The sequence below is a fragment of the Gobio gobio genome (assembly GCF_949357685.1).
Source record: "Gobio gobio genome assembly, chromosome: 7".
In the NCBI taxonomy this organism is placed as follows: Eukaryota; Metazoa; Chordata; class Actinopteri; order Cypriniformes; family Gobionidae; genus Gobio; species Gobio gobio.
In genome coordinates, this window is record NC_137103.1 from 17,178,670 (window position 1) to 17,202,309 (window position 23,640).

The following is a 23,640-nucleotide window of genomic DNA, read 5'->3' on the forward strand; positions in this document are numbered from 1 at the left end:
TTTTCTGCAATCAAACACTATGGGGGTAGTAAAAAGCTTTTTTTTTATTAAGGTGTGCCTTTAGCCCTGTTGTACCTTACTAATATTTATGAAAATTATATTTGTGTATTTCCTGCACAAATGGATTAACAGGTGTTTGAGAATGAGTAATGTTCAAAATCTGTATTGAAGCATTTGGAGTCAGCCTGTTCATGAGGCTCCAGGCATGCCACAGGGCATGGAGGGGCCAATAAAGTCTCTGTCCAAGCTCTGAGATGCTGTCCAGCTCGCAGACTGACATTTAACACTGCTGCCATGCAAACACCTGCCACTGCTATCAGACCAACTCACACGCAGTCAGGCCACAATAATTGTACACTATAAAATGTTTTATGAGGTAACATATGATTTAACAGGTTCCCTTTTAGAGTTCGGTTCACTCAACATTGTGTCATGGCTGACGCTATGGGGGGAGGGGGGAGGTCCTCCTTCCTCAAATCTACTGAAGCTTTAGGCAAATCTCACCGGCGGGACATTTCGCCAGCCAATGGCATTCAAGCGCGCGAAATAGGAGCTCTGTAAGGTTTTTGCCTTTGCCATTGCCTCAGAATCTTTCTCCTTCAGCTACAAAAAGTCATCCACAGCTCGCCATTGAGGTCGTGTCCATATGCCCTTAATCAATGGTGGACCTTCAGACTCTGGTAATGAACTCATGCCGACTAAGTGTCCGCATTCTTCTCACCCAACCCTTTAAGGACATATGCCCGGCTTCTCATGCTCTCCCCTCTGTGGTGGAGTTGCAAGTCGAGCACGAGAAGGCTTGATCCTGCTCTTACGATCTGCCATGTACAAAGCACAAATCACTTTAGCTCCTTTACACGAATGAGGGGCTAGGCTCGACACCAATACCAAGTTACACTGGGCATATTCCACGTGGAAACATGCAACACAATGTCTGCCCGTAGGGAGGACTTAGAATACACATATGACCCGAGTAATGGCTGCATATGGAGCACACTGAGGTATCCAGCCCACAGGGTGGAGTGTTTCAACTAGGGATGAACCGAATCCAGGATTCGGGTTCGGCCGAATATTGGGCTTTTTGGCGGGGTTCGGTTTCTGCCGAATTTTTTTCCAGCGAACCGAACCCTATGCTTGCACTACGCGCGCTCCACTGGTCGAACGTAATGACGCTGCCGTTGATTATGGGAACGTGTTTACTAGGTGGACCATTCAAATACAGGCTGTGAGAAAGTGAAAATGGAACCCGTAATAAGAAAACGTGTTGTTTGGAGTACTTTCAGTCAAAAGAAGGTGATTCAAGTCGAGCTACATTTCGAGCTACAAACACAATTTGCAATGCCGATTTGTCTCGTGGTGGCAAGGACCCTAAACAATAGCCACTGTTAAGACATTTGCGTATGAAACTTCCGAAAGAATATGAGTTGTGCATGAAGGAATCTACAGACAGCAGCCAAAATGCAGCAACTTCAGGTACAGCAAAGGAAGGACAGTCATCCTGGCACAATGTTGCCTATTCTTAATTAAAATTAAATTAAATGAAAAATACACTGCTTGTAGGGATCCTCATTTCGGTTAATTTTCCCAACCGACAACCGCTGCTCATTATCCGATTATTAACAGTTAACTGATAAGATTATAATATTGAATTGACATTAAATAAAAATACGATTGATGAGTGTCTGTGACCTGTTAAAAAGTTATTTTCATGGGTTTATTTTACAGTGCAAACAGCATCATACAGATCAGATAAAATATAAATTCAATTCAATTCAAATTTATTTGTATAGCGCTTTTCACGATACATCGTTTCAAAGCAGCTTCACAGAAAATGCATCTACATTACAATTTAATTGATTTGTTCATGTTATGCATTTCAGAAGTGCACATATACAAGCACACAGATTAGCTAACTATCTATTATTAATCAATATAATAGCTATGGCATAGAAATAAGAATACATGTTGTTAATGAATAGGTATAGATGAGCATGAGTGTGTGTTGATGCAGAGATGCGTCATCTGAAGTCCTCGCAGGAGTTGAGTCGTCTATAAATAAAGATCTATAAATAAAAAGCATAAAATAAACAGGCCTACAGTAAATATTTTTCACTTAAATAATTACCAAATTAACGAAAATACACTGAATCCATTTGAAGCTTTGAAGAACCGGAATAGTTTTTTTTTTTTTTGTGTCAAATAAAAATAGCAGGCCTACCTCAATCCACACCTTGTATGTTTTTTTTTTTTTTTTTTTTAAGTAACATGTCTAAGTGATGTGGGTTAGTCTGGAGCGTAGCCTGTTGACCATTAGACCCGCGGCAGAAAACAACCTCTCAAGCCTTGTTTATACTTTCGTCTGGCTCCACAGCGCGAGCCTCTGCTGACTGTGCGCGTGCCTTCTGTGCTCGCCATTGTGTTGTTCTTTGAAATGACAGAGGGCGACTTGGGTTAATTGTTCTATAAACCATCAGGAAAAAGTGGCGAGAAGAACATACGTGAGTGACAATGTTTACTTACAAAGTAAACTTGACCAAAACCACACTACGAAAAGCCTTAAACAAGGCTTCACATGGCACTGGTGCCCCGGAATACAGAGATAACGCCTCACTAGAGCGGCCAGCGCCTTTCATTTGATTTCCTGCATATGTCTGTCAGCGAGGCGCCATGCACTAAAGCCCAAGAGGAAGCCACACTCCCGGTGGGGCATGGCAGTCCCTGAAACTGGTATGCCACAATAGTGTCCATGATCCAGTGAGACAACCTCTGATTAAAGAGAGCCTTCCCTTTCTGCTGCCCTCCGTAACAGACAAAGAGCTGGTCTGAGGTCCTGAAACACTGTCTTATCTACGTAAGCGTGAGGGGCGCATACTGGACAGAGCAGTGCCAAGGCTGGGTCTGCCTCCTCCAGGGGCAGCGCTTGCAGGTTCACCACCTGGTCCCCAAAAGAAGTGGTGGGAACCTCGAATTCCAGGCACACTTCGTCAACCGAAAATGCTTGCAGGTCCCCTACCCTCTTGATTGAGGCCAAAGCAACCAAGAGTGCTGTCTTCATAGAGAGGAACTTAAGCTCAATGGTCTGGAAAGGCTCAAAGGGAGCTATCTGCAGGGCAGATAGAACCACTGCGAGGTCCCAAGAGGGCATCTGTAGAGGGTGAGGCGGATTTATCCTCCTCGCTTCTCTAAGGAACCTGCTGACCAGGTCGTGCTGTCCTACCGTTTTTGAGTCGACAAGGTCATGGTGCGCTGATATCACAGCCACGTAAACCTTAAGGGATCCAATCCTTCTTGGAGGAAGGAGAGCACAGACCTGATGGGGCATTTCCTGGGCTCTTCCTGTCTCGTAGACAAGGCTCTTGCGGAAGTGATGGTAGCCACCACCTGAGGTGGTAGTGTACTCAAACCTTCCGCATCCCATCCAGGGTCCACACGTGTAGGTTCCACAGGTCGGGACCAGAGGGTGCTCTGTCTCTGAAAAAGGAGGTCCTTCCTCAGAGGGATTGCAGTTTTGCAGTTTCATCAGCAGAAGCCAGCTCAAGAGGAGTTCGTAGGCCGCACTCCCTCCAACAGTCTCCCCGCCTCCGTCTAATGTACATACAATTTTCTGAACAGTTATACTGTTTTCAAGGTCTAGACACGTCATTACTGCCATGTGGAATGATTCTGATTGATTCTAACAACATGCAATGTAAGCAACTTTCCACACGTAGACAGATAGAAGCATATATCACTAAAAATGCGTAGACTCGATGTCACCCAGGCCCAGATTAGTCCACAGTGACCTCGGAGGTCATAGAAAAGACGCCTCCAAGTCTAGAATCGTCTGCCGAAAGGACCATCTCCAATACTGGATCGGCACAGAATCATGAGACGCACACACAAAGCTCCGCAGAATAGCAGTTTCCATCAAGGTCGGGAACATCTTAACTAACTATCAACAAAGCACTTCTCCAAAACATGCTGATACTACATTGAGTACAGAAGTGAATTTATTTTATTTAGTAAGAAAAAAAAGTATATCAAAGAGGTACATAAAAGAGTCCCCACAAGAGTCCCATAGCTGTGACATAGATGACCCAAGGGGTCACTTTAGTAAGACATACAGTTAACACATGCTGAGCACTCTTCACTCCCTGGAGTGTCAAACCCCAAGGACATTTGCCTGTCAGCACGTCTTGACACAGACTCAGAGCAGCACCTAAAGAATGTGGATTCAAAAGCACACAGCAACTAAAACACTACAATATCCTAAATTACTCCTTGAATATAGAGAACTGATTTATCAAATGTAGGAAATGGTTATAACTTGATTATCATTAATTCTTATTTTAATATTGAACATAAAATCATTCTTGAAGGATATGTGTCTGATGAAGAGACAAGTGATGTTTGGCTTGACCCTTGACCCTTTAGTAGACCACCTTGTCGGTTGAGGTACGCTACTGTCGCCGTGTAGTCTGAACGGATCAGTTCGTGCTTGTCCTTCAGCAGGGCTCGAAAGAAGTGCAGGGCTAGACGTACGGCCAGCAACTAGAGGCAATTGACATGTCATAGGCGCTGGGGTCCTTTCCAGGGGCCCGTGGCAGCATGACCATTGCACATGGCACCCCAGCCCGTGGCAGAGGCATCTGTTGACAAAAATATGCCTGCAAACTCTGTCAAGGGCACTCGGCCCGTAGAAAGGTGAGGTTCGACCACGGGTGAAGGTCTGAAGGCAGGCCCGAGTGACTGGGACCCGGAGCGTGCCTGGTTGCCATGCCCATCTTGGGACTTGATCGCGAAGCCAGTGCTTAAGCTTTCTCATATGAAGCAAACCGAGCAGCATGACTGCCGCTGCGGATGCCATATGCCCCAGGAGCCTCTGAAATAACTTCAGTGGAACTGCATTCTTCCCCTCGAATTGACGAAGACAAGTCAGCAGTGACTGTGCGCACTCACTCGTAAGCTGCGCATACATGGCGACTGAGTCAATTTCCATACCGAGAAAAGAGATCCTCTGCACGGGGGAGTTTGCTCTTTTCCCAGTTTACCCGAAGGCCCCGACGGGCAAAGTGCCAGAGCACCAGATCCCTGTGTTCGCAAACCTGGTCTCTCTCCAGAGAGAGAGCTAGTATCAGCCAGTCGTCGAGATAGTTCAGGATCCGAACCCCGTGCTGCCTGAGTGGCACAAGGGCTGCCTCGACGACTTTCGTGAAGACGCGAGGTGACAGAGCTAACCCGAATGGGAGAACCGTGTACTGGTATGCCTGCCCCTCGAATGCAAACCATAGAAATGGTCTGTGTCAAGGAAGAAGGGAGACATGATAGTACACATCCTTTAGGTCGATCGCTGCAAAACAATCCAATGGACGAACACATTCAAAAATCTGAGCACGCAGATTGCTTTAGTGTAGGTATGATGTCTTTTAAAGCCAGAAGCAATTTGCTAATTTTGAGAGCTAGAGAAGGGAGACGCGCAGTATTGCTGAAATTACTTCTTACAAAGTAGTTAACAAATTCCTGATTTGATGTGATTAATCTTTGTTGATTAATTTAATAATAAACATTTGCGATAATCTCCCGCTTCATAAAACCCCAAACTTGCGAGAGTGAGTAAAATTATGCACAACACCCGCGCCAAAATTAAGACCCTGTATGGTATCGATTTAATATCGGTACTTCGGTATTAGATTGTGGTACCGTACCGAAGCCAAAATTGTGGTATCGAGCCATCCCTACTAGCCAGGCACCCAGAAACTGAACCAACGGGGTCATGTGAACCACAGGCGTACCCACGATGGGAGAGCAAAGCAGAATGACCGGCCCAGACATAGGAGGCATTGGAGCATCCCGAGGTGTGGGCGGGGTCATATTCCGCGCCCTGACAGAGGGGGCCAGGGAAGGACCAGTGTTTCAATGCGGCCTGCTCTGACAGGGGTCTGGCGACAGAGGGGGATGAGAGCAGCGAGGCATTGCTTCGCATATTGTCAACGCGCCCTCTTGGGGCTCGGAGGTGAACATGTCAAATCTTTCTTTAACCATGAATAGGGTGCCTTCGGCCGTGAGGCCAGCGGCGGGAGATGTAAAATTCCCTCGTCACCCTCCCCTGAGAAAGACCCGGGTTTTTCTCCTAGCTGCCCGTCTCAGGATCGCCGTTTGGCCTGGGCCACCTTCCTGCCACCTTCTCCGAGCCCTGGCCAGGGTCAAGGCTGCTTCTGGGGCCCAGGCAGGAGGGGCAGGAGCTGCAGGAGGGCGCCCTCGACAGGGAGCAGGCTGAGGCATCTTAGCCGGCGGCTGGGTGAAGGCACCAGCTGGCCACCGGGGCAGAATATGTTTAATTGCTGAAAACTTTGTTCTCTCAGCCTCTCACATATCCGCCAGGTTGAGCCAAAGATGACGTTCCCGGACCACACAAGTGGACATCACCTGACCAAGAGAATGTGCAGTAACCTTAATCTCCCGTAGGGAGTGGTTGGTTGCCGCACGCAACTCCTGCATTAAAGCAGGGTCAGCATTACTCTCGTGCATGTTTCGGAGGACCTTGGCCTGGTGGACCTGAAGGATCACCAAGCATGCAGAGCAGACGCGGCCTGGCCTGCAGCTCTATAAGTCTTTGCCACCAAAGTAGACGAGAACTTACAGGCCTTGGACAGGTGCTTTGGGTCACCGCGCTCAGCGTGGGAAACCCCAGTGTACCCTTTCGCCGCGGCGCCATCGAGAGTAATGAAGGCAGAGGAGGCCATCGAGTGATCGCGGTAAGTTAACGGGAACTTCCACGATTTTGACTCCTTCTCATGCACTTATGGGAAGAACGGAACTGGAGGCAGGTGCTGACAGGTGTCAGCATGGGCCGCCCCCAAGAACCAATCATCAAGCGTTTGGGACATGGCGGAGGGTTCCACTCAAGCCCGATGCTCTCAGCTGCCTGGGCAAGCATGGCCATGAGCTCTGGATCAGACTCGGGCAATGCTAGGACTCCCGAGGAAGGCAGCACAGCCGAATCCTCATCTCCAGAGGAATCCAGCCCACCTTGTGATGCGGCGATCAGCATGGCGTCATCCGCCGGCACCCCGAATGACACGCTGGGCCCCCCGTGGAACGAATCAGCGGCCTCATCCGGCAACACTACGGGTTGCAATGCGCTAGAGGGGGGTGTGGACAGAGGAGGATTCGTCGGTTCATTTCACATCGCGACCCTCAGATCACCCTGACCACCAGCCAAAGTATCCCCTCTCGAGGAGGAGATAGATTGGGGTGTGGTAGAGGGGACTCTACCTCCTAGACGGAGGTCACGGAGTCTCGATCGCAACATTGCGATGGACATGTTCCCGCTGTGGGATGAATGCTCTCTTGGCGTGCACAAGGCCCAAGCACGCAAGACAGTGATCATGCCTGTCAGACGGACTAACCATGTGACCTCACCCTAGATGGAACGCGCCATAACACCAACACTCTGGAGAGTGGAGAGATGCTCGTCTTGAAGAGTAGAAAAGCCAGGAAGGCAAGTGAACACTCGGCTCCGAAGCAGAAATATAATGCGAGATTGCACGCGCAACTCCTTATATACTCACGAGGTGTGTGCGGAGTCACCCTATACAAATTCTGTATACAAATTGTCTTGCCATTTGCTCGTTTTGTAGAACTTGAAGGCGATTGGCGATTGAAGGTGATTGAAAGCGAAACCCCCATTCTGTCAGTCCCTGAAGTAACGCGTAGTGACAGACTGAAAGGGAACTGAGGTTACGTTAGGTAACCAGAGATGTTTTATTCTAATCAAAATTACTGAATCCCTCAACGCCCTCAAGTTAGGCCAAGAAGATTTGTCTGTAAGGGTACTGTCTTAACACACAGTTACCTGACAAATATTTTTAAAGTAAACCTGACTCTCCATTTTCTTCCACCCCAGATAGGGGATTTCATCTTTATTTTTATTTTATTTTCATTCCTATTATAACTGTTATACTATATATATTTTTATTTTATTCACTTATGACTATTTTAACTTCATTTCTGTGTAAAGCACTTTGAATTGCCATGGTGTATGAAATGTGCTATACAAATAAACTTGCCTTGCCTTGCCTTGAATCAACTGAATGCATTTGGGTTACACTAAGAGAAGGGTTTTAGGAGTCAAATCAGGTAGAAAAAATATCTTAAGGAAGCAACTGCACATTTGTAGATTTTACAGAGTATAGTATTCTATGCTAGCGGTAAGTGGTTGTTCAATAAAGCCTTTTAATCAAGTGTAGGCCTATTTATTATGTTATAAAAATTAACAGCTGTTGCTAAAGTAAATGTAGCCTATGCACTAATTAAAATGCATAATGAGAGGAAGGCTACATGTTTTCTGTTAGAGATGTAGAATTAGTTTTCTTGTTACTTTTTGTGCAAATTAATATTAAAAACTATTTTAAAACCTTCTAAATTACTTTTTGTAAATAGGTTTAAGGGTTCTAAAACATTTCACAATTAATCCCTGTGTTTTGATAGGCCTTTCTTCTTTGATAGTATTATGGATATCTGGATATAAAATGCTTTACCTGCAGTACACTTTCTCTGCAGTACTACAGAGTCTTTCAAAGCTGCTCTCATAATAAATTGCAAAGAACATTTGCTTGTGTTGCTAGTGTTTATCTGCTAAAAACACAGAATCTGTGCAGATCTTTGTCATTTTATTATCGAAGTTTGAATTTGTATTGAATATATTTTGTTATTATATTATTTTTCAAATTGGGTGTTGTTAATGGGGTCTGAGATTAAAGGGAAATTATGTCATTAATTACTCACCCTTCATGTCGTTCCAAACCTGTAAGACCTTCGATCATCTTCGGAACACAAATTTAGGTATTTTTGATGAAATCCGAGAGCTCTCTGACCCCTCCATAGACAGCTATTTAATTAACACTTTCAAGGCCCAGAAGGGTATTGGAAAGACATCGTTAAAATAGGCCATGTGACATGGGTCAACCTTAATTTTATGAAGCGATGAGAACACCTTTTAAAAATGGACTAACCCAGCAATTGGGTTGTTTTAAGCAAATATTTATTCCAACCGCAGGGTTAAAACGACCCATTCACTGGGTTAAAACAACCCAATTGCTGGGTTAGTCCATTTTCAACCCAACTTGGGTTGTTTTTAACCCAGCATTTTTTTAGAGTGTAGGGTGATGCTGATCGCATTTCCTGCCCCAACCACTTACCCAACCCTTAATGACCCTGCTGTCCTCAGACTGCTGTGACTTACGGCTCTGTGGTTGGATGAATATTTGAATGCTACCGAGTCCCCACCCTGATCTGAATTCTGACTTGTGATAGCAGCCTAAATCATAATCACGCCATGTTCGTTTGTTGGCCAGAGGAGAACTGTCCCCCGAAACTGGGCCTTATATTCAACAATATTATTGAGCTTATACTGTTCTGATGATGTTGTATAAGAATTGGACTGAGTTGGACGAGGCCATCTTTTTTTCTTGCAGAACTGCTTTATGGCTGTGGCTGCTGTCCTAAAAACTGCTTTTTTGTTCTAAATAGCTAAAACACACAACATGTCAATTTTCAGGTAGATGTTCTCCATCGTCAGACATTTATATTATAAATATTTATAGGTAATAATATAAGTAATTATATTAAAAAGTAATATTTGACTAGGCTCGTGCTCAGTAAAAGGGGTCTAGTATCGCACCTTAATGTGACCATTTCTCAGCACTAAATTTTGGGTACACTGGGTTTGTATATATTTACCTGTTATTAAATGAACTACGCTGCCATCTAGTGACAGGGTGTTCAACAGCTGAAAAAGGAATGCATCTCCCCTCTTCCCTGCTGAGTTCCCTCTCTAATTTAAACACACATTGATCAATCAGCTGCTAATTAAGGTTTTTGGGTTTATTACAGCTAGGTGTGTTGAAGCAAAGTCAGAACTAAACTAGTTCTAGTTAAACCTGCTCTATGTTATTGCATGGTGTAGCATTAATTTTCCCCAGCAGAGAATACTGGAATAGGTGTCCACATACTTTTGATTATACATAACTGGCTCACCTGTTTTGTGAACTTCTGACATGTCAGTATCTCTAGTTAAGTATGACACTGTACAAACCTCTCTCTCTATCATAACGCTTCATACGGGGGGAATTCAGGTTGATTGGGGCACATTTTGCCATTGAGATGAATGTGAAAAAGTGTATTTATATCTTTAGTTCTGATTTACTGTCTCATGGATAAGTGTATTTTAATGTGTATACAAAGTACTTTTGATGGATAATACAGTGATTACATTTTGATGTGCCATTGCAGAAGACATAGAGAGCTGTATAAAATGAATGTAAAAATCAATTACTTAAAATGTTTTTTACAATAGCATTTATTGTATTAAATTGTACTTTATGTATCTCTGTTGAGTACCTGTAAGGTTCAATATATAGGTAATAGATTTCAATAATTGTTTTGAGACTGAGAATGTATTAAACATTGATTTATTTAATTGAAGCATTTGTAAATCAATTTACAACACACTGTTTTCATGTTATCAAAATGAAAATCAATTTCAGGTGGGCAAATATCGTGCCTTAATAGAGCAAGTTAATTTATTACATTAAATGTGATCATATACAATAGGCCTATAACTAGACTTTTTTATTTATTTATTTGTTTTACATATTTTCATTACTTTCTACCTCTGTCACTCACACTGATTGGCAGAAACTGATGGGCTGGGTTTGTCTCTGCCTGCAAAAGAGAGATTTACATATTTGAGGCGAGGTCCTGTTTAAGGGCTATAGTGCTGGACATAATAGATGCACCATCTCAGCCCCAAACATTGTAATCCAGGACTAATTAAAAAGATTGCTGCAGTGTGAGGATGGGTAGACAACTAACAACAACCATTACAACAGTCCAATTCATTTATTTGACTGCTGCGGTATAGCAGAGGTGGAGATGATCACTTATAACGGCTATTTACAGCTAATCACAGCTGCAGGAAATAGCATACAGATTTCCCACTCAGTGCCATACTAGTGAGTGAAAAAGTGCCATACTAGTGAGTGAAAAAGGAAGCAATTGAATTCAAATGAATTGTTTGAAAGGTTTTCTCAATGGGAGCCTTCTCTCCAAACAAGCTGAACATTTAGTATAAAATGTAATCATAATGAATTAAAGCCCTAACAAATTGCATACATCATAGTTAACATGGGCAGATAGTACAGCAGGAAATGTTATGAAACAAATTAGCTCCAACAATGAAAGAAAATGACCTCACATAACTAAATATTACGGTCGTTTCAGCAAGCCATATTTCTTAATGAATTCTCTAATTAAATTAATTCACACATTGTGCATAATTTGAAACAGGAAATGTCACTGGGTCAGATTTAACCATAGTCATGCTGGCTGTCGGTTTCAACAAGAGACACATTAGCTAAACATGACCTCTATGCAAATGAAAGACCAACTGTTGTAATTTTAATTCCAAATCCCTAATTAGCATGTTATAAAGACAAGCAAGATTGTTCCGCTCAACTCAGGACATGCCAGAGTCACTTTTTCGGGGTCTGAAAAGATCTCAATTAAGGGGGTTGTCTACATTACAAGGCTCTTTTCAAGATAACATGTTTAACCACAGTAATTACATCTTCTACTATTATATTAATTTGGAATAAACAGGTAACATTTTGAGTCTAAACTAATTTACCATTCTCTCGTTCCAAACCCGTAAGACATTTGTTCATCTTCGGAACACGAATTAAGATATTTTTGATGAAATCCGAAAGCTCTCAGGCCCCTCCCTAGACAGCAATTTAATTAACACGTTCAAGGCCCAGAAAGGTAGTAAAACCATTGTTAAAATCATCCATGTGACTCCAGTGGTTCAACCTGAATTTTATGAAGCGACGAGAATACCTTTTGTGCGTAAAAACAAACAAAAATAACTTTATTCAACAATTTCGTTCTAGCCTGTGTTAGTCTCCTACACAGTTTATGTTTGCTTATTTTGACAGTGGTTCTCAAAGTGTGGTACGCGTACCACTAGTGGTACTTAGGCTCCCTCTAGTGGTATGCAGAGGAATCACTAAATTAAAGTCACTGTAAAGGCGATTCTAAAATTTGTTTATATTCTAAACACATTATAGGGTTAGAAAAGTATTGCTGAAACACGTTACAAAGACTGAACTGTGTTGTACTAAAATGGTGGCTCGATGACGCACTGGAGCCATTGAGCATGGCCCCTCCCCTAACACTATAACAACTAACGTTAGCAGTGTTGCCAACTTAGCAATTTTGTTGCTAGATTTAGCAACTTTTCAGACTCCCCTAGCAACTTTTTTTTCTAAAAGCACCTAGCAACAAATTTAGCAATGTTTTAAATTTATTTGGCAACTTTTAGCAACTTCTGGAAAGTGACTCTAATCCAAACAACACACGTACAAGCTAGCTCAATAGGCCAAGCGGTTCATTCATAATTCCTTAAGATCGCTGTTGAAATGTGGAAATCGCTGTAAAAACCGGAAGATCATTTAGGTAGCATATTTACGGAGACCTGCATATGACATGCAGGAAAAAAACTAGTAGGCTAAATCGTGCACACGATTTATAAATCGAGGGAACAAATGAGTAAATCGTGTGGACGGTTTAGCAAATCGAGGGAACAAATTTGTAAATTTGGCGCACAATTTACTTTTTTTTTCTTGCACGTCATGTGTGGGCTCGATCCGTACATATTAACTAACACATTGCTTTAATTAATTTTTTACAAACAAATCTAAATTAGCATTTCAAATAATATAGACACGTTACATAATTACGAAGTTTTACCTTGCGATTACGTAATGACGTCACAACGTCATTTAGCAACTTTTAGCAACAACTCGATCTGCCTTTAGCAACTTCCCCTGAAAATTTGTTGGCAACAGTGAACGTTAGAGCTTAACCGCTTAACCGCAGTTATGCCTTCATCACGTAAATGCATATGACCTAATTGTAAAACGTATAAAAAGCTTATAAAACAAAATATCAATAGAAGCAAGGCCGGACTTACCATTGGGCTTGACTGGGCTGAAGCCCATGGGCCCCGCCCAATAGGGGGCCCCGCCCTTTTACGTTGATTTTTTTCAATAATATGTCAGTCATTTAATTTTTAATTTAAAGTTTGTTGATTGGAAAACGTGCGTGCTTATTGGGTGCGAAAAGGTCCGAAATCCGTTCAAAATAAGGATGCTAATGTCAAGGCTTCTGAACGCCACTACAAACATCAGAAGAGACTCGATTGATGTCAGAGTTCGCTTCGTTTGGATGATGTGAACACGGTCTTCCGAACTCGGGTGCGCACCCGCGAACCGTACCAGAGTCCGCTTAAAAAGGGTGGTCTGGGGTACGGTTATGCTGCGTTCACACCAAACGCGAATTGAGCGTCAGGCGCGAGTGATTTCAATGTTAAGTCAATGGAAAGGCTCGTTGACGCGCGTCTGGAGGTCCCGCGGCGCGGGAGGCGCGTTACGCGCGGCGCGAAGGACGCGAATCCGCCTCACGCGCGAATGGCGCGAATTGGACGCGAATTGAGCGTCTTGCGCGATACGCGCGTTACACGCGAATGGTGCTTTTGTGCATTCACGCGTTTGAAGCGAATTCGCGTCTGACGCCCGAGTTGAAAAATTTGAACTTTGGCGTCAATTCGCGCCGCGTTAACCAATCAGGAGCCTGCTCGCTGCTGTCACGTGGTAAAGTGACGTGTATGAGAAACCCTGCATAAATTAAAAACTCTGTGTCACAAAATGTAGTTTTAAGACGTTTTCAGGTGCGAATGTAGTTGTTTAAAGCTCAAATCTGTGGTTTATTTATAAAGAGAGCGCCTATTTAAAAAAAATAATCTTGTGTTTTTGGAGTTGTGAGATCCAGGCTATCACCGGGCAATCACTGCTCATAACCCCAGCGAAGGCAGCCTTTCCTCGGCCAGTCCTTCTGCTGCTGCCGCTGGCTCTGATGTCCTGTAGTGGTGCATCTTGTGTGGATCTAACGGGCGATCTTTGCTCTCATGAATATATAATTTGTTGTCTGCCAAATCGTTTTGACTGAGGGCAAAGAGAAGTTTTATAACTTTATATTTTAAGGATATTTAAACATACATGCAGTGAAGATAATGTAGGAGTTGCCTGGACCACATTTGTGTGGCTATTAATGCTTAATATATATGTTTAATGAAAATGAAAAGAGGCAGAGTGGTGTTTTATGACATATTTCTCCTGGAGTGCCTTGAACGCGCGTCAATTTCGCTTCCAGCGCTCGATTTCTACGCGCGTCCAATTCTCTGCTGACGCGCGAATGCATTCAAAATGTACGCGCGTGAAACTAGACGCGGTAGACGCGATTTTGACGCTCAATTCGCGTTTGGTGTGAACGCAGCATTAGGGTGACCACCTGTCCCGCTTTGCGTTGTACTGCACAGCATTTTCACCCCTTGTCCCGCATATTGAGGGGGATTGAGGGATCGTGGCAATCGAACTCGGGTTCGTTCCAGGCAATCGAACCAAGTGTGAAAGCACCCTAAAACTCATTTGAATGGTGAGTACTTGCCCAGAGAATGGTTGCTCTACCCACCATCCATCGGTTGTGTATTTTGTTTTGCTTGCCGCCTTTTTGGCAAAGGTTGCCGGTCAATCCCTTTTTGAGTCTGGCTATATGTGATGTAGTAGACATACTGTAGGTCAAAGTCAGCCTAACACTTCCTATATGTGTATGGAGATGTATATAATCTATACAATATGTCAGCACTTTTTTTTTTAAAGATTTATACACTCATAGATTTAGCTATTTATATGTAATACAAATGATTTGTTTTTCAATATGGTTTCCAGGTAAATAAGTGTTTTATTCTCATTCTGACCAAGACATTTGTGCATTGCAATAAAACACATGATCACTTTGAACTTTTTTAATCATTATTTATTTATTTATTGGAAAACTTTTTCAAGCTTCAATCAGTGGTCATATAAATAAATTATCACGTTTTGTATTTGTTCTTTTTTTTTTTACATGTAACACTGTATACTGTACCAGTCACCTTTTGAAATTAGCTTTGCACTTCAAATAACGATTGGATCGATTATATTGTTACGCCACCAGATGGCGACAAATTACTTTTAAAAAACATTTGTCATTGAATCGTTCATTCAGGAGATTGGTTCAAAGATGCTGATTCATCTATGAAACGATTGTATTTGATTGAGGAATTTAATCATTCTTTCAAACCCAAGTTTTTTTTAAATAAATAATTCAGATTAATTAAACATTTTTATAGACTTCAGCAATTAACATAAATTATGTTATTTTGTTTAGTTGTTTGTTCAGAATCGTGATCTCTATTTTTATTCTCAGTTTATCCAGAATTGTGTTGCTCTAATACATAGCTTATGTATCATTTTGTTCTATTTAAAGTAATGTATAGAAGGTAGGGCCCGAAAGTGACTCAAGCCCAGGGGCCCCCACCACCCTAAGTCCTGCCCTGAATAGAAGATATATCAAGAAGAGGTGGATTCATTTTGTGAACAGCTACCTTGAACACCACCAACACCTGCCTCTACAGTGATCGTTTTACACCGGATAGTTTTACAAACGTTGATCTGAGACAACTGGGATTCACTGATAATCCACTGCCGGACCGACACAGGACTTCATCCGCCCGTCCCGCCAACACCAGGGGCACGTTCAAAGCTCAAACCGGTGCGCAACGTTTTGCCACGGTTTCCGGTTGAACGTCATGTTTCCTGGAAACGGTGTGCAACGGTGTGCAACCAAGCCTGTAGTGCTTCAGTCAGAAATTGAAGCTTTCGCGCCTCGATCGCCCCCCGGTGGCCGGTCCCAGTATAGCTCCTAAACCCCGCCTCTCCATGTATTAGAATGGGCGCGAGACACACTAAACAATTTAATTACACTTCAAATAATTGTTTCCTAAAGATGGTTTCTGTCATTTTAGGCAGTTTTTATTACAATAATTTCATTTCAAGTGTTCGTTTTTTAAATAAGTTTAGTTTTAGTGAGTTATTTGATGCTATAAAAACGAGGGGTGTGACGTCATGATTGACAGCTGAGATTCACGGCTTCTCTGAATGAACTTGTCACTGAGGCACTAACGGACTTTTTTCTGGATTTTTGGGAGGAGATTGGAGCTTTAGCTTTAATTTCTACACTTCCATAACTGTTTATTTCACACCAACATAATGAATTGTTCTGCATCTGCGAGAGTGTGGGCGGGCTTTTGATAATCGCGCCTCTACTTCCTGTTCTCTACTGCGCAACTCCGGTCCCGAGATCGCTACTGCGCAGACTCGGTCCCAAGATGTCAGCGCCGTGAGCGGGCCTATGAAAGCTTCAACTTTGGTCAGCGGAAGTCAGTGTGAAGTCGCGTCGTCCATATTTTTTTACGGTCTATAGCTGTGTCCCAATTCAAGGGCTGCGTCCTTTGAAGGCCGTGTCCTTTGAAGTGCGCGGCCGACGCAGCCTTCAAAGGACGCACCGAGACTCGTTTACAGTGGAAGGTATAGCGGATTGCGTCACCGCAGCGCGACGAAGGCCGTCCCAATTCGTAGGTCCTTCGAAGGCTCCTTCAAAATATGGCCTGCAAATGCGTCCTTCTTTTCCCATGAAATGAAGGATAGTTGGATGGATGCTTCGCAGCCTTGCCTAACCCAGAATTCATTGCGCGCCGCGACGTCAGATTTTTGAAGAGAAATTGCCAGATTACACTTTTAAATGCAAGTATTGGGTTTCAATTTACTCCAGTAATCTAATGTATCTACTGATAAAAATAAAACGTTGACTAATATGTTACCAACATATGATTTTATATAGTTTATACTCTTTATTATGCACATAAATGGGCCGAGGTAAACATCTTTAGCTGTTTTGTTTTTAGGCAGTTGAATATAACTTTAAAGTCCAGTATAAATGTTCATTTCAGTTCTCTTCAATGGCAGCTGTCAACAGTTGCTAAATATTACAAATAATGTAACGAAATACATTTACTCTGTATTTGAGTATAATTGTGAAGTACCTCAGATTTTTATTCAACTTCATCTCAGAGGCAAATATTGTGGTTTTATGAAAAACTGACTTTTAACACATGGATATTACATTTTGATATAAGTTATCGTTTAAAAAAGAATCTAAAAATAAAATACACTAGAAATATGTGTTATAGATCAGGGATAGGCACTGTTGGTCTTGGAGGACCACTGTCCTGCAGAATTCAGCTCATAGAACAGTTATGCATGTTAAAATATTTTGTTGTTTGCTTTGAGGATGTGAGTTAATTTAATTTATTCTTCCCTCTTTCTGAAAACATCTTAGCGACATGGCAGCCGTCGAATAAGTCAGCACTGCAAACCTGTTGGTAGACAGTGGAAAATGCCCTGATCCCAGATGATGTCCCGCTGACAGAGGCTTCACCAGGGTCAATAAAGCCCAGCTCAATAAAAGACTACATAAAAACATTTTCTTCCATCTGTTATGTACAGTTAATTTTAAAATGTATTTAGTTTTTCTAATCTTAAACATAACTTATGTAAATAGTTGTAAAAAGTACTGTAAATAAAAATGTATAGAACAATTTATTTTTTAATTTACAAATTAATTGACATGACAAAAATAAATGTACAGAATTATTTATTTTATTAACAAATTATAACTTGCATAACAAAAATAATGTGTTGAACGGTAATATTTCATTTACACATTTTAATTTACAAAACCAAAATTTTAGTTCTCAACAATCTCTCAAGAAGAGAAAACAATCAGTCCATTCTCTCCCTGCTCTCCTCTGTGTCCCGCTGAAACTTCCTGTCCTCCCTCAGTATCTCCATCAGCTCATCCTCTCGTCTCGTCTCCTCTTGGTCATCCACTGCTGAACTTGGCCCTGGTGTGTCCTCAGGGATGATGGAGGCAATGAGGACAGTGGGGTTGTCCCAACACCTCATTCATGAAGACAAACCATGGCCAAGTTTCCCACTCCCTCACCTGTCCCAGGACAATTTCAATCCTAAGGCAGAGAAAATAAACATGTCTGTCAACAACAAACACAACAGCACAATACATTTCAGTAAAGATGTGTCTATTAACTTGCATACTTTTTATTTATTTTTTAAGTTGTAATAAGTTTACTTTTTTTACCTGCAAGGCAGGGGCGCAATCTTAAGAAAAATTAAAAATATGATGCATCAGTAGCCTACAAACATACAAAATACTCCAGAAATCATATTTATAGATACTCAAATTCTATATTCTCGATTTTTCCGGCCTGGTAAATAAATACTAATTTGCTGCCTCATTTTAATAAAGCTGCTAAAAGTAACTTGATCCATAACAAAACGAAATATTACATCAGATCACCTAACGAATAAAGCTGTGCCGTGGTAACACAGAAATAAAGACCACCGGCTTTTAAAACGTTTCGTTGGTTATTTTAGTAAATTAAAACACAACAGGCTACTTACATGTATAAGTGTTCCTCGGCCGCGGGATGGGCAGAGGAATACACTGCACAGGATCCACTTGTTCTGGTTGGTTCTATCCTTCGCGGCCGGGGAGAAAGACGGTGGGTAGGGTTGCCAGGTCTCTGCAACAAAAGTAGTCCAAAACTCCCAATGCGATTTTCTCCATCGAGCGGCCGAATTCTCCACTGCAGTTGTACGTTTGGGGGTGTTGGAGCGGCGAAATCGTACTTAAGGGGTAGAACCAAACCCGCGGAAATAATTTTTCACCCGCGGCAACAACTTAAAAGTGGTCTAATTCGGCTGAAAAAACGGGGACTTGGCAACAGGGACGGCAGGCTGCATTTGAAGGCTCCTTCGAATTGAGACAGCCTTCGTCGCGCTGCAGTGACGCAATCGGCCTTCAAATGCGGCCTTTGAAGGATGCAGCCCCCGAATTGGGACACAGCTTATGTGTGCAACGGGTTTGAGATCATAGACATAATAAATACATAGACGCCCTATTGGCCGCTTTAGAACGTTGCTGCAATACGTCAACGCGTCCGCCATATTGCTGAGGGCAAGACTGCACTGTAAACAAATGCAAGTAAACGGGTGAGCTGCGGCTTTTCTGGATAAAACAAACACAACGTTTACATTTATCAACCGATTTCAGTGGTTTATGATGTACGTGGTATACTAAAAGTTCTATTCTATAGTTACTTAAAATCTTGATAGTTAAGACTTATAAAATATATATATTAATAAGGAATTGTCAAAGGCTTGTAATGCGTTTGACTTTTTATACTTGAATAAGAATTATGAAGACGCCCATACTGAGATATAATTAAATTTTCACATTAAATGAAATAAAGTTTTCTTATAGTGGAAAAGGCATTTTCTGTATTTAACCGATTTTTGCTTTTCTTGTGCTTAGAATTGGCCGTCATTGAGAAAATGAAACAAATGTAAATACAAATCACACTGGCAGGCTGCTTTCTGTTTTTTTTATAGCACTAAAATGATAGATATTTACAGGTAGATACTCTAAATATACAATAACAAAGATAACTCATGGATCCTTTATACATATGATTTGGTACAACTACACTGCAATGCAAATAGTAAATACATGATAAAGTGAGAAGTAATAGTAAATAGTGTATAGTCAATAAAATAATAGTCAATGGAATAAACAAACAGTATATACAGCAAATAAAATAATGAATAGTATAATTATATAATATCAAAAACACAATAATATAATGATAATAGCATAGTTTGTATAATACTATAATAATAGCAATAGAATATGAAATATCAATTACAGAATAGAGACAATAATAAAACATAGTTAAATAGTGACTAGTGAAAAGTACAATAATTTACCAGCATAACTATAATAGATTGATAATTGCAAGTGGTATAATATAATAACGATAATAATAATAATAGCAAATACAATGTAATATCAATTGCAGAATAATATAGACAATAATAAAAATAGTAAATTAAATAGTGACTGGTAGGTACAATAATAGTATTGGTATAATAATAATAACAACAATAACAAAAGGCTGTATATTAACCATCAATCATCTATAATCAGTCATCCTTTGTAGGGTCACCAGGGGTTAGAGCTAAAACCCTTGAAAAGCTAGCATGGCACACATCACAGAAAAACACAAAACCTGAAATGTACACCAGGGCATTGTCCACAAGGCTACCAAAGCGGGTTGGCAGGAAGCTGTGGTCACACACAAGTGCAGAAACGTTTACAAAAGGGGATGGAAGCTCCTCAGATTCTTCTACTGCTAGAGATTACATTTCAACAGCTGGGGTCGGTTCTTCGTACCTCGCTTAATACATCCGAGATGATTTGACAGATCCCAGATCTTTTAATCGTGATCACTGATCTCTGGATAATTTGGTTCTTCAAACAAATTTGCGGATTGGATTAAAATATCTGGATTAAGTTATCTGAGATTACTGCACGTTCTTGTGTTCCCTGAAGAGGGCAGATACTCAAAACCATGATCAGCAATGCAGCGATTGGCTGGTGGCAAGACAGCAACGTAATGACATCATATAATTAAAAAAGCCACCTGGCTTTTAACTGTACGTGTGTAAACCTCTGATAAAATGATAATATATTCCATCACAAATAAATCTCTCAATCAAGTGGCTGTGTGTATAGTACTATACACAACATTATAGTATTATAATATTATTTTCAAATACTCATTTTTATATGATTTTTATATTATTATTATTTAAAATTATTATTGCCCCAGGTTCAGTAATGAACTCTTGAAATAAAGTAGCAGTGGCTGGGACAGATTTTAAGTATGCAACCTAATCCTATTTACATGAAATAAACCGCTCCTGAGCAGGTTTGAGTTTCCGGACCTGTTGCTATGACAGCAAGTCCAGGGGCCAGTTGCATAAACTAAGCCATTATGTTAAGACAGTGTCTTAAGATCTAGTATGAGCCACTAGCAGTTAGGCAAGTGGCATTCAGTCTTACTTTTCGTATCAAATTAAGCCAGTCTATGTTTTTATGTAACTGATTTAAAAAAAATTATGAACAGTCTTAAAGAAAAAAATGTATGTCTAACTTGTAAGACTAGTCTTAATGGATTATGCAACTGGCCCCCGGATGAGCTTCGAAGAACCAAACAATCCAAGATCATGCCAAATCGGCAACAATCAAGTCCAACTAACTGAGTTAGCCACATACGAAGAACAGACCCCTGATAGCGACAGGGTCTCATCCTGTGGTTCCACTTTCCCTGAAGTGCTTGGAGAGACACCGGACCATGAGACACCGGAAAATGCCCTGGAACTGGCCTGCAGTTGGATGTTTATTCCATCCCCCTAAAAACCACACACACACACACACACACACACACACACACACACACACACACACACACACACACACACACACACTTACTTAAGAAATAGTTCACACAAAAATTAAAATGAGCTGATAATGTATTCACCCTAAGGCCATCCAATATGTACATGTCATCTAAACATAGATATATGTCATATCTTGGCCAGCAGAGTTTCATATTTGGGTGAACTAGAACTGCAAAATTCTGGATGAATCACGATTTTTTGATGTAATCCTACTTATCAAAAAGTTTTAATAGAAATAGCAGAATAATTGTAATTTAAGAATAAGATGATGTAGGTGTTTGAATTAATATTCTTTTTACAATTAATCATGCAGCTCTTCCTTTAATACAGATATTGCCTCTTTTCAGATTATATTTTGATATCTGAAATCCGTCCCTGATGCTCGAATTCGAGCTCTGATATCGTACCTCTTTGTCTGGGAAAGCTTCAATGTGTGATAAAAGTTAGCTAGGCAACTAACTTAACTTAAGTTAACTAACGTTAAGAGTCACAATATGTCAGTCGCCTGTCATAAAAGTCTTTCAAAAATATATAGATGAATATTTCGATTTCAGGAAATTTAATTTATAATATAAAATATAATATAAGCTAAAACTATAATATAAATCATGTCAACTCATGTCTCAACTTCCACAGCTAAGTAGCGACATCGCTAGCTATTTTAGTCTGACTCTGGTGGTGACCAACACTATTACTAATTATATAATAATATAACGACCAAATACAACCAGAAACAAATGTTCAGTCTTACTTGTGAAAGGTAATTCCCCGAGAACTGTTTCCAATTGTGCGGTGAACAGCCCCGAGCAGCACGAAGCAGGCATTTTTCTCAATTCCTGTTATTAGAGTTATTGGAAAGTTGCCCTCCGCAATATGGCGGCGTCGTTGACGTACGGTCCAGCGGCCAATAGGGCGTCTATGTATTTATTATGTCTATGTTTGAGATGCGTTTGATCTCGTTTGGTGGGTGTGTCAAAAATGACAGCCCAATCAGCGGCAAAATGTATATAAACCACGCAGTTTTAAAGAGACAGCTCACACAATGGAAGTAAAGTTGTTTAATGTGTCCGCTGGTATTAGAAGACATGATTGTCGTAAGAGTTTAATATATATATATATATATATATATATATATATATATATATATATATATATATATATATATATATATATATATATATATATATATATATATAGGCTATATATATATATATATATATATATAGGCTATATATATAGGCTATATATATATATATATATATATATATATATATATATATATATATATATATATAGGCTATATATATATATATATATATATATATATATATATATATATATATATATATATATATATATATATATATATATATATATATATACATATATATCATGATGATGTATTTATTTATATCTTTAGCTTAATTGCAAGGCAAGTTTATTTATATACCAAATTTCATATATGGCAATTGCTTGACATAAAGTGAGAAAGAAAATACAAGCTATTAAAAAAGTAAGAACTAGAAATAAAATGATTTAAGTTAGAATTGATTACCAGGAGGTTCATTAAATGGGATTGGGATGTTGTCTTTTATTCTGGACGGCAAGGGCAGTGATTGCATGTATTTTGCAGTATTAAACACGTATTTATATCGATTTCATCAGGCTCCGAAAATTCCACAAAAAGAACACAAAGAATGGCCTTCTCGGCTGCCATAGTTACAACTCTTGCGTCAACAGAACAGGGTGTTCAACGCAGCACCGTTACCGTTTAAAAAACGTTTTGCAACGTTTTGTCGGGGCTGAACGCAGCCCTGGTGCCATCGTTGCAGTACGTATCACTGCCCAGTTGTCTTGTGTGCTAACTGCTGCTTTCCCGCTAGTGGGCGTGGTTTCAGCGCAGACAGTGTTTGAGAGCAGAGAATGCTGCTTATTTTTTTCAAGATTTTTGCTTGGCTTTTTTTTTTATAATTTAAATTTGGCACACAATTAATAACACATTTTTCTGTGGTGTGACAAACTCAGAACAAATATTTAATTTAGACTTTAAATATAAATTAATGTTAAAACAATACATTTTAATTTCATCTTTATTTGAGTAAAGTTGTTTTTACATTTAAGTACATGACAGTTTTAATTTAACTTTTAGATATAACACATTTTAATTTAATCATTATTATATTATTTTATTTACCTGTATGTAAGCACAGTGCAGTGTTAATGTACAAACTGTGTATTTATAATGTTAAAGTGGCTGACAACAAAAAAAATATTCCTATTA